At 37.1% G+C, this 13,515-nt stretch overlaps 1 protein-coding gene across 7 annotated transcripts in view; it reads right to left on the bottom strand.

The window, feature by feature from the left end:
* Positions 1-13,515, bottom strand: part of MIPOL1 (mirror-image polydactyly 1) — a 185,893-nt gene that overhangs the window by 52,369 nt on the left and 120,009 nt on the right. The gene's annotated exons all lie outside the window — the stretch shown is intronic.

The raw sequence follows: 13,515 nt of genomic DNA, 5'->3' as shown, positions 1-13,515 counted from the left end.
GTTGTCCTGACCATGCTCTGTCCCAGCTTCTTGTGTACCTCCTCACTGCCAGTGCAGGACACATTGAAAGTCCTTGGCTTAGGACATGCACCACTTAGCAACATCTGAAACATCAGTTAGCAACATTATTTGCATACTGACTCTAAAACACAGCACTGTACCAGCTACCAGGAAGCAAACAAGCATTACCCTAGCCTATTTAATTCTTATGAAATATTCTTTTTTTCTAGCATTGAATTTTTTTTCCCCCTAGCAGAATCGTGTTTTGAATGGCTTCTCCCATGTAAGTTTTTGAACACCTAAGGTTAGAACTCTTCAGTTCAGCCAAGTGGCTATCAGCCAACGTATTTCATATGATATATATGCGTTGCTATACTGCACAACTGTTGACCAACATATAGAAAGTGAAGCAAGGCCCTTGGCCATGAACTACTAATGCATGTCTGTTCTGCACATGGCTCCCTGGCTGTTAAGGGTAGCAGGTAGCAGTCCCTGGCTGATGTTAGCAGCAGAAGAGCTGCTGGATAACCAGGACCCTGAGCAGTGGCAGGCAATGAGCCAGCAGGGACTGCAGAGACTGGCACCAACAGCACATGCTGGGATCTGGTTTATAGAGGGGTGAGGAATCCTTGAGCAATCACCATCATCTCCCATCTGTGAACCCCATGGGACACTCCCCCTCCCATCCTTGATTCACACTGAAGGGAGTGTGACTCACAATCATAATGGAAATTGCAGCATGTGTCTTGTAAGTCAGGAAGGTAGCCAGCCCCAACAGGCCTTACAGTTAAAGAGGAGGCAGGGAGAAATAGGTATTCATGCACATTTAATATGGATCTATAGCTTAATCACCACTAATTTTAAAAGTCCAGTTTCAATAGCATTGTAGGACTGGCTGGAAGGCCCAGGTACCATATAAATAAATCAGTGGGTGATTTATTGTTGCAACAACAAGTAAGATCAGGCTTCCACAGCAATTCCTTGACACATGAGCCTGAGCATTGGGCTGTTTTCCAATGTTTTTAATTCATGGTGTAAGTTATTAATTGTACAAATTGTAGGGCCCTTAACCAAGAGGCACATATGTGAGAAATGCCAACTGTGGATTCTGCCAACTCTTCAGGACAGTGTTGCGGAAAAGTTTCTTGGCAAATTAAAGACCTGTTATATGAGCTACAAACCCATGAAAGGAAATGCACATAGTTCAGCCTCTAAGTCTGCCAAACTCCCTGTATAATCATGAACAACTCTGCCTGTATGTCTCAAAATCTCTCTCCTAAAACAGGGCTCCCACTTGCTTCTGTTTCCTGTTTGTCTCTTAAGACTGTAAGTTTTCAAGGCAGGTGTTTTACTGTTTACTGTCAACTCCCAGTCATCTATGGGCAATTCATTCTGCTGGTTGATTAATCATGTCCTGGATACTTGGCTGATTCCTGGCAAATTTTATTGAATACTGCATTGCACAAATGCAGCTACACAAGCAGTCTCTGAACCGTGCTGCTCGGTGGGTCATGTTGCACCCAGGGTTTTGCACTGCCCAGGTACAGGACCCACTGCTGTAATTACTCCTGTGAGAGACATCCATAAAGTTTTAACAGGAAGTTCTCTGGTGAATAAAAACTTTCTTACTATATGGGGGGCGTTCCTTCAGCTTTAAAAGCAGAAAGCGTTAATGTTTAACATCTGAGTGACAGTGGTTTTGAGCTTCTGATACTGAAAACAATGTACTGCATGCCGGCAAGCCCTAACTTCTGTCAGAAAGAGGTTAAAACCCTCTGCAGGTGAGCCTCTTGCCTGGTGTAGCTTGCTGCCTTGCAAGCAGAACTCACAGAACACAAGATGTTAGCCAAACCAAGCTATTTTCTGTAATTATACTGTTCTGTAGGTGAAACAACATTCTTAAAAATTGGAAAACAGTTGAATCAAAGTAGGTGGTTTGTTCTAGAGGCCAGTAATTAACATCCTTGCCAATTTTCAGTGTACTGTGAAGTGTGATTGAAATGGTAGACTGGAAGGAAATGTTTGCAGCTGACACACCTACTCAGAGAGATTAACGGCTAGTCTCTTTGGAGAACTATCATAAAAAATACACCTAATGTTCCACTTGCAGTTCAGGACAAGAGTCAGAGGCACTAGAGTCTTAAGACTATTATTTATGTCAGTTTTTCAGCAGACAAAACTGCACTGATTTGACTGGGTTTGCATCTGGTTTTGTACCAATAAAAATATCTGCAGAATCAGGTTCTTTGGATTAAAAAAAAAAAACCAAAACAACAAACTCAAGAGCTACAAAAAGTGAAGGGAAGAAAAACAGTCATTTGTTAGCCTCCTCAGTAACTTCCAGTGGAGTTGATACTACGAAGCTTCATGAGACCAACAAAAATCCAAGCACAAGAGTCTCTGTGCACAGCATGCAGCCATTCAACAAAATGACCCATTGTTCACAGGCCTGAAGGGTGGTAAACACAAATAAAGGAGTCAAATATCCTCCCAAGGCAGAGATGTCTTCCTTCACTAGAAGGAAAGCAAAACAGTGCTCATCACAAAGCTAAATTGCTAACTAAAATAATGGCATCTGCTCTACTATAAAGAATTTGGAAGACTCCTATATGTATATTGAAATCTATCCATAGTGCATATGGCTGAAATCCTGCATGAGCTCACCTCTAGTAATAACAATAGCTGCTTGAGAAATTTTTAACAAAATATTGTTCTTTTGGAAAATGTCAAGCTGTGAAAATCAGAACTTTTCACAGAAATTGTTTTGTTTTGATTAAATTGTTCTGGAAGGTAGGGTAAAGAAAAAGCAAGAAGAAGAATTACACGCAGGTTCCTTTAGTGGTTTCTCATAAAAAGGTCACTTTACAGGTGAGCTTGGTCACCTTTTGGTATAAGTGTCACTCTCAGCAAAGCTCCTTTTCAACACTGAAAGGATATTCTGATCACTTGTGAAAAATATTTCTGAACATTTTGTTTTGTCCAGAAGTTCCTACACTTTCATATTTGGTTTAATGTGGATAGATCCTTTCCCATTCTCCTTCCCCTTATCCACCTTCCTGCAAAGGAAAATTGTTGTTTCTTTATTTTCCATTTTAGCAGTTATTTGGTGAAAATTTAAACTTTCCAATTAAATATAAAATATAATTGCTACCTATCAAACTTAAAATAGCTGATCTCAACTAAAGAGAATCTCAGTACTGATCTCTTTGCTGTTGCTTTTGCTTCAAAACATTTAAAGGAACAATGTCACAATATGTTTTCTTACCACAAAGTTTGGAAAAATACAAGACATAAGCAAAGGAAAACAGAGGGTAAAACTAGGTTTTATCTGTTCCTAATTCCATGAGCACCCTCAACGCTAATCTAAATTGAAAGAGGTAAGAACACACAGCCTCCTATGCTGTCACGTTCTTTCAGGAACCTCACCTTTGTGTGAGAGATGGCTTTTGTAAGACTTTTCAATATCCAGTAGAAAGGAAAAAATCCAATTAACTTGACTAATAAAGTTTCATAGCTTTATTTTTAATTGATTTATTTTCTTATACATTTACAGACAACATATATAGCCATATATATGTGGTATATATTCATATATACATTCACATATATATTAATTGCATATATTCATATATATGAATATATATATTTACAATAAACATTTATTTTTTCATTTCTGAGATAGGCTAAACAACCTTTTCTGTTACCGCTCACTAAGCATGTTCTTCATTACCCCAACCAATTTAAATGCATCTCTCCTCAGTACTCTGTACTCCTGCCAGTGGAAACCTCTTACCTGACACATTCTTGTACTCTTTTTGCTCCTAGTCACCCTCCAGCCTGTTCTCCTGCGTATTGGTATTACCCAGTTGACAGTGGAAACTCTTATTCATCCTGAAAAGATAATACCTTACACTTGGCACCAAAATTCCACCCCACTGCTTTTGTTTTTCCATTACTTGAGGCCATCCCAATCTTTCTGCAAGACAGCCTGAACCTGCTTTGTATTAATAATAACTCTATGCCTTATTAAAAACAACTCCCAGCTCTGTATCATCAAGCAATTTTGTTAGCACACTGCTGCTCTTCATGCCAAAGGTTCTCAATGACAGCATTAAAGAAAACTGGTTCAGCACCAGCTGGTAAGAAATTGGAGAGAAATTCCACTAGTGAAATCCTTGGACCTTAACATTTCTTCCTTCAAAGCTGTTTGCTGCTGCCTTCCTGCTAACTAGTTCCTTATTGCCTTTGACTAATCCCTCATCTCCTTCATGGGTACATGACATTTTGCAGACAGACATGAGCTAAACGTGCCCATTCTTCCAGACAAGAGACGCTGGGTGAACCCAGCAAGCAGCAAGCAGCATTTCCCACATTAAGCTTGTGCCTGCTTGTAAAATAACAATATACGCATTCCCCACTGTAATTAATAATTTTTCATATGGCACAACCTATAAGCTTATGTGTCAGGTTATATTAAAAAAGTTTCCTTGTCTAAATAACAGTTATCAAATCAAAGAAGAATTCTTGCATGATTATTCTTGTATGAAAACTGTACTTCACTCTTGATGGATCCATGCTTTAAAAATATTTTCCTTCCAAACTTACTCTGAAGCCTCACCATAAACATTAACTGGTCTACAGTTGCCAAAATTACTTTTTTTTATCTTCTAAATATAGATGCTCTCCCTACTAATTCCCTGTCATATTACACTGCACACAGCATCATAAGATTTATTAAAGAACTTTACTATCATTCCTGGAATTTCAGGTACCAGCTCTTTCAGAACTGGGGATGGAATCCATTCATTAACCCAATGCAAGCACAATAATCTATTGAACAGCTGCCATGTACTCTATTTGCATACATTCACTTTTCTTAACCCTTGTCCTCATAGCTGGTATCTTCATTGCCCAGTGCTGAGAGAAACAAAAATTAAAGTCACACACTTTCAAACCTAATCTAGAATTACCCCGATCTCTGTGCAATTCTCAGACCAGTGACATAGTTCCTCTTTCCTTGTTCTCATTTCAGTTGTTACGCTATTGTTTGTTTCAATTTCCTTTCCAAGGGCAAATTTAAGTTAACCTCAGGCAATTTTCATTTGTCTCTATATCTCCTGTTTTCTAAGACCTAACTTCCTTGCTTAATAAGTACCCTTCTTGTGGACAATTATTTGTACTTTATTTGCATGGAAATTATAACTGACACAATTAGGATGGGCACCCTTTCTACCCAGTACAATTTCCCCTGGCTTGACTGAGATACATGTTAAAGCACAAGTACTCCTTCACTCCATAGTAGTCACTACAACATCTTGCTTTCTACTGACACAGGATATTCCTGTGGATTAAAGGTGAGAAATCTGAGGAGTCTCTGAGTTAATTTCTACAATTTATGGTCTCAGTCGTTTACATTTGGTAGAGCTGCAAAGGGGAAAAGGGGAAAAATGACAGTAAAGGGGAAAAATGGCAGTCTTTCCACTCTAGGTACTACGTTATCTGGAGTCTGAAATGGAATCTAGCCTCAAACAGACAACAGAGAATTGCTCCCATTTCTTGTGAGGAAGAAGTATGTTTCTGCTGATATTAGCAGGCTAGCTGGATAGGAAGAGCTCAGGTGTCTCCTCAGGGCAGCAGGAGATTGGGAAGGCAAATAAAGGTTTCTTTCGTTCTGAATTAGAATGAACATGCAAAAATAGCCCCCAACTCTGTAAAAAAAATTTAAACTGAAGAAATATTTTAATCTTACACTATTTTTAATGCTTTTACATTTAACACATCATGTCAAGAGAAATACATACTGCCTGATAGAGCAGGTCATGTTGTGACACATTTAAGATCTAACTTCTAACCGTTCTGTTATTTTTACATTAGCAGCTGCTACTTAGTGCAGATTACAACAGCTCATCTTATTTTCTATATCAAAGTGTCAACAGATCAAACTGTTTCACCAACAATACAAGTAGGTAATGCTTTGATCTAGAAAAGAATATAAGCACTTGTCTCATTAATTAAGGGATCAGAGGTTTTCAGGGTCAAGAAAAAGACTCCAGCTAACGAAAGGACTGAAAATGTTTAGCACTCTAATAACACACTAAGCAACCTCTTTTTTTTTTTTTTAACTCACTGTGCTGAAGTGTCAAATTGTTTCATTATAATATAGAAAGAGGACACATTGACCTAGAAAATTAGATAAAATGTTTCAACTTGCATTTAAGTATCAGCTAGCTTCACAATTTAAAAAATTAAAAGGTAAAATTAGAACTTACTATAGTAATTGTTAGAAAATATTGACACATCATGAAATACATAATTAACAATAATAAGTCCAAATTTAAAATGCAGAAATTAAATGCTTTACTTCTGAAGTTTTAAATATAGGTTTCAATATTCACCAAAAAAAACTTCTGGGAGAAAAACTGAGCTGGAAAAGTTTGGAATAACATCTGAAATTATTAGAAATTCATGCAAAGTTGTTTCTCAACACACAATTTTCTAACAGAAATAGTTTTTCTAAACCTATCTTAACTTGCAGTAAATGAAGCAACTGTGTTACTGATCCCTGATGGATCTGCACTGCTGTGGAGGATCAGTACAGCTAGAGAACATAAAATATAGAACAAGATGAGGGTTATCTTGTGTGTGAATGTCAGGGTAAGGGTGGCAATTGTGGGAACTATTAACAGCCTGTAAGTTGCAGCCCTCACCAACCCTCTGCCACTACCACACCCGGGTTGACATACCCTTTGGGCACAAAGGAAAGGTATCTCAACAGCAAACATGACCTTTATGAGTTTGCAGCAGGATGAAACAATTAATCATAATATTTTATTCTACAATCTAATACTACTGTTTGTCCAAATAAATAGTTGTAATGAAACTTTTTTTTTTAATAAAAAGCATTATCTCACTGCACTGTGAACATACACTGGTTTAGATGGAAGCATTTCTGAGGAATGTCAGACAGGATTTCTGACAGAAGAGAGAAGTCCTTCCCAGCCTTTTGATTAAGTTATTTGTTTTGAATGCAGAAACCTAATGTTGACTCCCAGCTTCTTGCATTAACCCACTCTGGGCAGCCTGGTGGACTCCTCCCAGTGGGACTGCTTCCCTGCTCCAAAGTCATGTGAAATTTCCGTGTTTCTGGTGACTATCATTGTCTCTCTTCTCTCTCCATGACTGACAAAAATGTTTTTTTATTGTGAAAAGTAGATCCAAACAGGGATTCATCATGGAAAAGAAGATGAACTCCAGAATTCAGCCATCAAAATGTCTGAGGGTGCCAAACTTGGATCAGGGAGCTGAAATAAGGGATTTCACATACATGATATGAGAGCATCAGCAGTGGCTTTTTAACCTGTATGATTTTTATTTACCTTACAAAGAATATATTAATGTTTTCTCTTATTGGAATAAAAAATTTTAACACTGAAATCTTCTTTTTAAGAGAAAAAATGGAATTGTCATTTTCAAGAAGTGTTGCACTTCATGTCTATCTTATGTCACCTTCCTCAACTCAGCCTTTATGCTATCCCTAATTTAATGTTTTTAAGGACTTTTTTGGAAGACTTGTAAGAGGTGTCACTATCTGACATTCAGACTCTTGTCTCCATCACAACAAATTCCCCAGTGAGAATACATTATCATACCAGATGAACATTGCTTGCATGGTTGTTCATTTCTAAGAGATCCTGTTGTGACTGGGACATTAGCAACAGGTCACAACAAATTCTATAGAGATTGTGCAATTAGAAGGAAAAAAAATCACCAAATAGCTTCTTACTGCTCTGAGAAAGAAAACAAAAGAATACAATAGCAATTTTGCAGAGACTAGATATATATCTGGTTAATTTTATTACAATAAAAGCAAACAATATAATTATGCCTGACATGTGATGCCTTATTATACTATGTGGTCACCCCACATTGGGAAGAAGCTCACTGTACCAGCAGTGTTTAACAAGCAGTTTGCTCTTTTACAAGCACTTATTACAGGCAGATTTGCCCACAGAAGTGGGCCCATCCCTGGAGTGTTCAAGGCAAGGCTGGATGGAGCTCTGAGCAACCTGGCCTAGTGAAAGGAGTCTCTGCTCATAGCAGATGGATCGGACTTAGATGACCTTCAAAGTCCCTTCCAACCTATGATTCGATAATTCATCAATTACCACACTATGTAAGAAAGTATCTATATGAAATGCTCATGATAAGTTTCAATGAGAATTAAGCATTTGCTCATCTAACCTTGGATATGATGAGACAAATTTTCTTCATCATCTGCAGTATTATTCTGTAATATGCTGTACTTTTTCCAAGCAGTATACTGATATACTGAAAATTGCAGGAAAAATCACCTATTCAAAGGACAATCCAAGGCATGTGTGTGAGACAAATACTTGGAAGCATTTTATTTTAAATAATTATTTAGGGAATGAGGATTATTCATTTGGAATTCTGCCCTTGTGAGGTTGACACAAAACTGCAATTGACTTCCCAGGGTCAAGATTTCATTTATGGTTTCCATTCTTTTGCTTACATAGGTTAAAAACCCCAGAGATACCATTACACATGCCAAATGTGCATATGGATAACTACCTAATGATACTATAAGTCTTATTTTAGGTAAACTATAACCACAGAGGAGAACAAAAAGGCCCCTGAAATCTTCCAAGGATGACAGCTTCAAAATACACACTCATAGCTGGACTGGGCTTTGCACATAAGTAACGCCATGTGCAGAGACACTGACCTTTTGGTAGGAGGGATTTTATTAAGAACACAAGCTGGGAGTGCTTTAAAGAGCAAATAGATAGGACTCTATATACAGGTAGGTAGATACTTGACTCACTACTAAATCACAATGTACACTGTGAAAAGAACATGAAAAGAAAACAATCAAGAATACTTTAATAGAGAAAGAAAAACCCATTCACAACTGTGATTTCTGCAAAGTAGCCATTGGCTTTACAATCTACATGAAAATAACACATATAAATTAATTTATTTACTTCTCAGATTAAATACCATTTACAGTTGTGGACCTGTGGAAAGGAAACATTAATTCATGTTCTGTAATTCAGGTTTGGCCTTGGTGACACTACAAACCTTTTCCTCATCTAAAAATCCATTTGGAAAATGCAAATTCAAATAAACAACAGAAAAACATCAGCAGTACAGAGAAACTTGTCTTATTTGAAGGTAAAATAAAGAATATTGTTTTGGGCATGGTGTAACCACATACCTCTTCATGGCTCCACAGGTAACTGGACTGGATAACAGATACATCCCTTTAAGACATATCACGTTACCAAATATAAGCTTAAAAAAAGGATAAAAGCCATCTCTGATTTACTTTAATAATAGGCATATTTCCCTCAAGTCTAAGAGGCCTGACTTCATACATGAAGATGATTGCACTATACATGAAACTTTACTGGCAATCTTCTTAGGGAAAATCAAGAAGGAAACAACCATGTAAGCTGAAGCGAGCTGAAGAAACCTTCCAGGTGGTGTCTGAATCCTACTGGCAGGTTACTCTGGGAAAACTTCAAATGTCAGCACCCATGATAAACCCATTGTCCACAAAACTTATTTTGGCCACCTATGATTTGAAGTCAGTATCTGCCACAAACAGCAAATTGTCAGCACATGATCCAAAAGGTAATGTCATGTTGTCTCAGAAGCTTTGTGGTAACAAAGACCCTATTCAATAAAACTTTACCCTCAGCCCCCAGAGTGTTTTATCCAGTTTGGAGAGGAACTGAACTGGCAGAATAACAGAAAAAAGTTCATATTACAGCCAGACATGTTTTATCTGTGCAGCGGCCAGAAACTGTGTGCTCTCAGGGCTCTCCATCTGGCACATTTTTGAGGCTCCACTAACAGACCCCAAACTAACCACAGCACTCTATTGCTAAAAAGAACAGACCAGAAACTCTGTTCCGACCTTGAGATCTACTGGCTGACTTTACTAATCTTAAAAAATGGTCAAAAGTTCTCTTCCATTCACCTTCCTAAAAGGAAGGGTTGGTAACACCAGACTGTCAAAAGGCCATAGGCCCTAGCACACACTACAGTTCAAAAGCATCATCTGGGAGACCGGGTTAAAACCATGCCAGGGAGTTCTCTAAAAGAATGCATGAATGATTAAAGGTCATTGTGGAAGTCCATGCCCTGATCTTATTTTTGTTACCAGTCTAGGTTCAGATAACTGGTTTTGTCAACTAATAAGAGCTTAATAAATTTGATTAAGGTTGATTAATCTGACTTTCTCATTCCCAGTAAGCTGGTGAGGCACTCAGCTGTTAAACAGGTGTCACCCACATCTCCTTTTCAAGGATGCAGGAGTAATTCTTTCTCAAATCAAAGGAAAATCTTTCTAACCTTTCTTCACCACTCAACCTCTATTGCAGACTCTTCCTTATAGTAAAGTCCTTGGCTTTGACCAGCCACTGAAGCTGTAATTTCATTGCTGCTTGAACTTAGTTGCCCTTGTCACCTCTGTTCAGTGTGACACCAGTCCAACTGAAACAGATCAACTGAAACACCCTGCAACATTTCACAAAACTCTTTCCATAAGAAAATACATAATTAAAATAATTCATTTTATTTCATAATTCTGGGAAAAAAAACAGCATTCAAGGCAGTAACTTTATGGAAAAAGGAGTTAACAATTTAAGCTTCAAAGCTTAAAACAGATGCTAAATGACAATACTCTCCAAAATAAAACCTTTCACATGAAGAGATAGAATGACTGTTACCTCCTGACAGACAGTACTACTGCAGAAGGCAGCAGTGTCTAATCACATTATCAGAATTTAACTAAAATTCTTTCATAAAAGCCATGAGTCTGCAGAGGACTATAAATATGAATTGGCCCCGTTACATGATATTATACTTCCAGGATTTGGAAGGAAAGGTAGGCAAGAGATTGAGAGTTCATGTTTATTACTTCACCTTGTGGTCTTCACTTTAGGACTAGCAGGTATACATACTCAAATTTATCTCATATTTTTGTATACAAAGAAACACAGAATAAAAGTGCTGAGTTCAAAATCAATTGTTACATCTAAGAAAAGAAAAAACACAATTATTGAATAAAACTATCTGTTATCAGGAAATTTAGGAATAAGAAAGAATCCATGAGTATGCCTCACACTGGCATATCCAGCGCATAAATACTGAGACATTCTCAAATGCAAATCTGTTAGTACATCTCATTTGATATCTGAAGTACTTACCAAACAATTTATCAAGACAATTTGAGTTCTTTCTCCAGCTGGATTATGTCATGCCTAGCAGTGTTGGGAAAAAGACAGGAGCTCCATGCCTGCACTTGAGGCTGGCTGTAGGCTTCATGACCTTGAGCTAGTTGTGCACTGGAGTGACCGTGAATTTCTGAGACACTGTGAACAAGCCACCATCATGTCTCCTGTGATAGAAGCATCCTCAATAGATAGTTTAGAACAATTTCAGCCTCTAATGTTGCAATGCTAGCTGTGTAAAAGGGATCAGTCATATTGAGTCTGAGCAGTTGATTCCGAACAGAACAACTCCCTGAATCTTGGTTTCTCCACAATCTTACAGCAATGCTTTCTACCTAAGTAGAGCTCAGAGTAAGGATTTAAAGTAAGAAAAGCAAATAGAGGTGTTTGTGAGAACATACATTTAAGTCTTTATAGGAAACATTTGTTTGAAAGTAGTACAGGAGGAAATTCAATAGAGGGCACTTTCCTATCAAATCAATACGCAATGGATCCGTCCATGGCTTGTTATGGATGCTATACTGTTGGAGAGATCTGTTGATACAGGTGAGTTACCTTCACTCGGGACTCAAAAGTATGTTCTGATACTACAGATTTCTGCTCCTTTCTGTTAAAAATCTATTTATGAAATTTTTAATATCATATTACCTTCTACTGCAGATCTATTCAGTTAGAATCTAGTAGACCTTTGCATTGGGTGAAAACATTTTTTTCAGTTCCTATGTATTTTTGGGCTTAGTTGCCTAAATTTCTGTTGCAACTCAGACTCAACTACATTTCAACTGGGAAAAGAAGTAATATTGTAATCATTGGAGTAAGGGAAGTGAATGGGAAAAGGGACACATTACAAATTATAATTTTCTTAAAAATTGTTAACTTGTGAAATAAAATAATATAATCCATGAAAAGATAAACATCAAATCTTCCAGCAATTTTCCACAGTATAATCTATACAGGATATTTATTTCTTTCTTCTTATTTGTGCAACACTGAAAAATAATTTTGATTCACAAAGATTGTGTACAAAAATTCTTCATGATAAACCCAGACAGTAAACACTTATCTGTATTACTATCTTAAAATTTTAGCCAATGCTTTTGTTTTTATTCATTCAAAGTATATATTCTACTTTTTCACTGCATCTATTAGACATTTCTCAACTTGAACACCTGTTGAACTAAACTCGTCTTGCCAGAATATTTTTAATTATGCAATCTGTATTCTGTCAATGGAAAGCACTTCAGCAGAATTTCTTTTATACCTTTCAACATACCCAGCAGACAATTAAGAACTCAATGTACAGAAATATTTGCCAACTGAAATTTTAGTAAGGCAAGTTTAATCAAGTGATCTTGACTAACTTTTACCAAAGAATCATAATCTTCATCATCAGTTTATCACTTCAAAATAGCACTTTAAATGCTATTTCTTAGAAATTTTTATTTACTCAAGTCTTTCACACAATCTGTAATACATGCCTGACTTGCATAATACTTCAGCCATAGATCCATTAATGCTTGAATACTTTCTTTTCATGGGTAGCACAATGAATGCCAAATTTGTCTCCAGCTTTTAAGAAAATTTGGTTTTGCAGGGGAAATCCTGACCCATTGAAGCCAACAGAAGTTCACTGTTGACTTCAATGGGATTAACATTTCCCTGTATTTGTATACATGCATTCTCTCTATTTAGTGACAAGTATTCCAATTACATGTGTGCTGTACCCAAGGATAAGTCTAATTAAGAGAAACGTCTTTGAATTAGTGTTTGATGACTGATACTATAAATGTAGATATTTAGACAATCATTGTGCAGAACTCTCTCCAATTCTGTAGCAATAAAATAGTGAGATATCTCTGCAGTGCCACCTGCCATTTACTTTTAAACTAAAAAAACATATGTGGGTGTCATCAGAGGAAAGAAAAAGGACTGTATAATTATTTTTGCAAAGCATCTGAAGAGCAGTAAAAGAATTCTTAAATAATCATCACTTTCAGAATTATGACACTTTTTTTGGGGAAGGGGTGCAGAGCTATTAACCTCATCCACAAACAGAGAAACCCATTATTTTCTTTTGGAAGCTGCTGGATCGGCAGTCTTATTGCATAAGCATACTGTAGTAGATTATCTCCGTTGTATGAGACTCCACAAAATGCTTTTGATCCATTTCATCTTGCAACTTAGCAAAGAAATGTTGCATAAGAAACAGCACCAGAGATCTGAAAAACTTAAGCTGTGGATTACCATATTGTGT

Source organism: Taeniopygia guttata, chromosome 5, assembly GCF_048771995.1.
Source record: "Taeniopygia guttata chromosome 5, bTaeGut7.mat, whole genome shotgun sequence".
NCBI classification, from domain to species: Eukaryota; Metazoa; Chordata; class Aves; order Passeriformes; family Estrildidae; genus Taeniopygia; species Taeniopygia guttata.
This window is presented reverse-complemented; position numbering and strand designations above follow the sequence as displayed.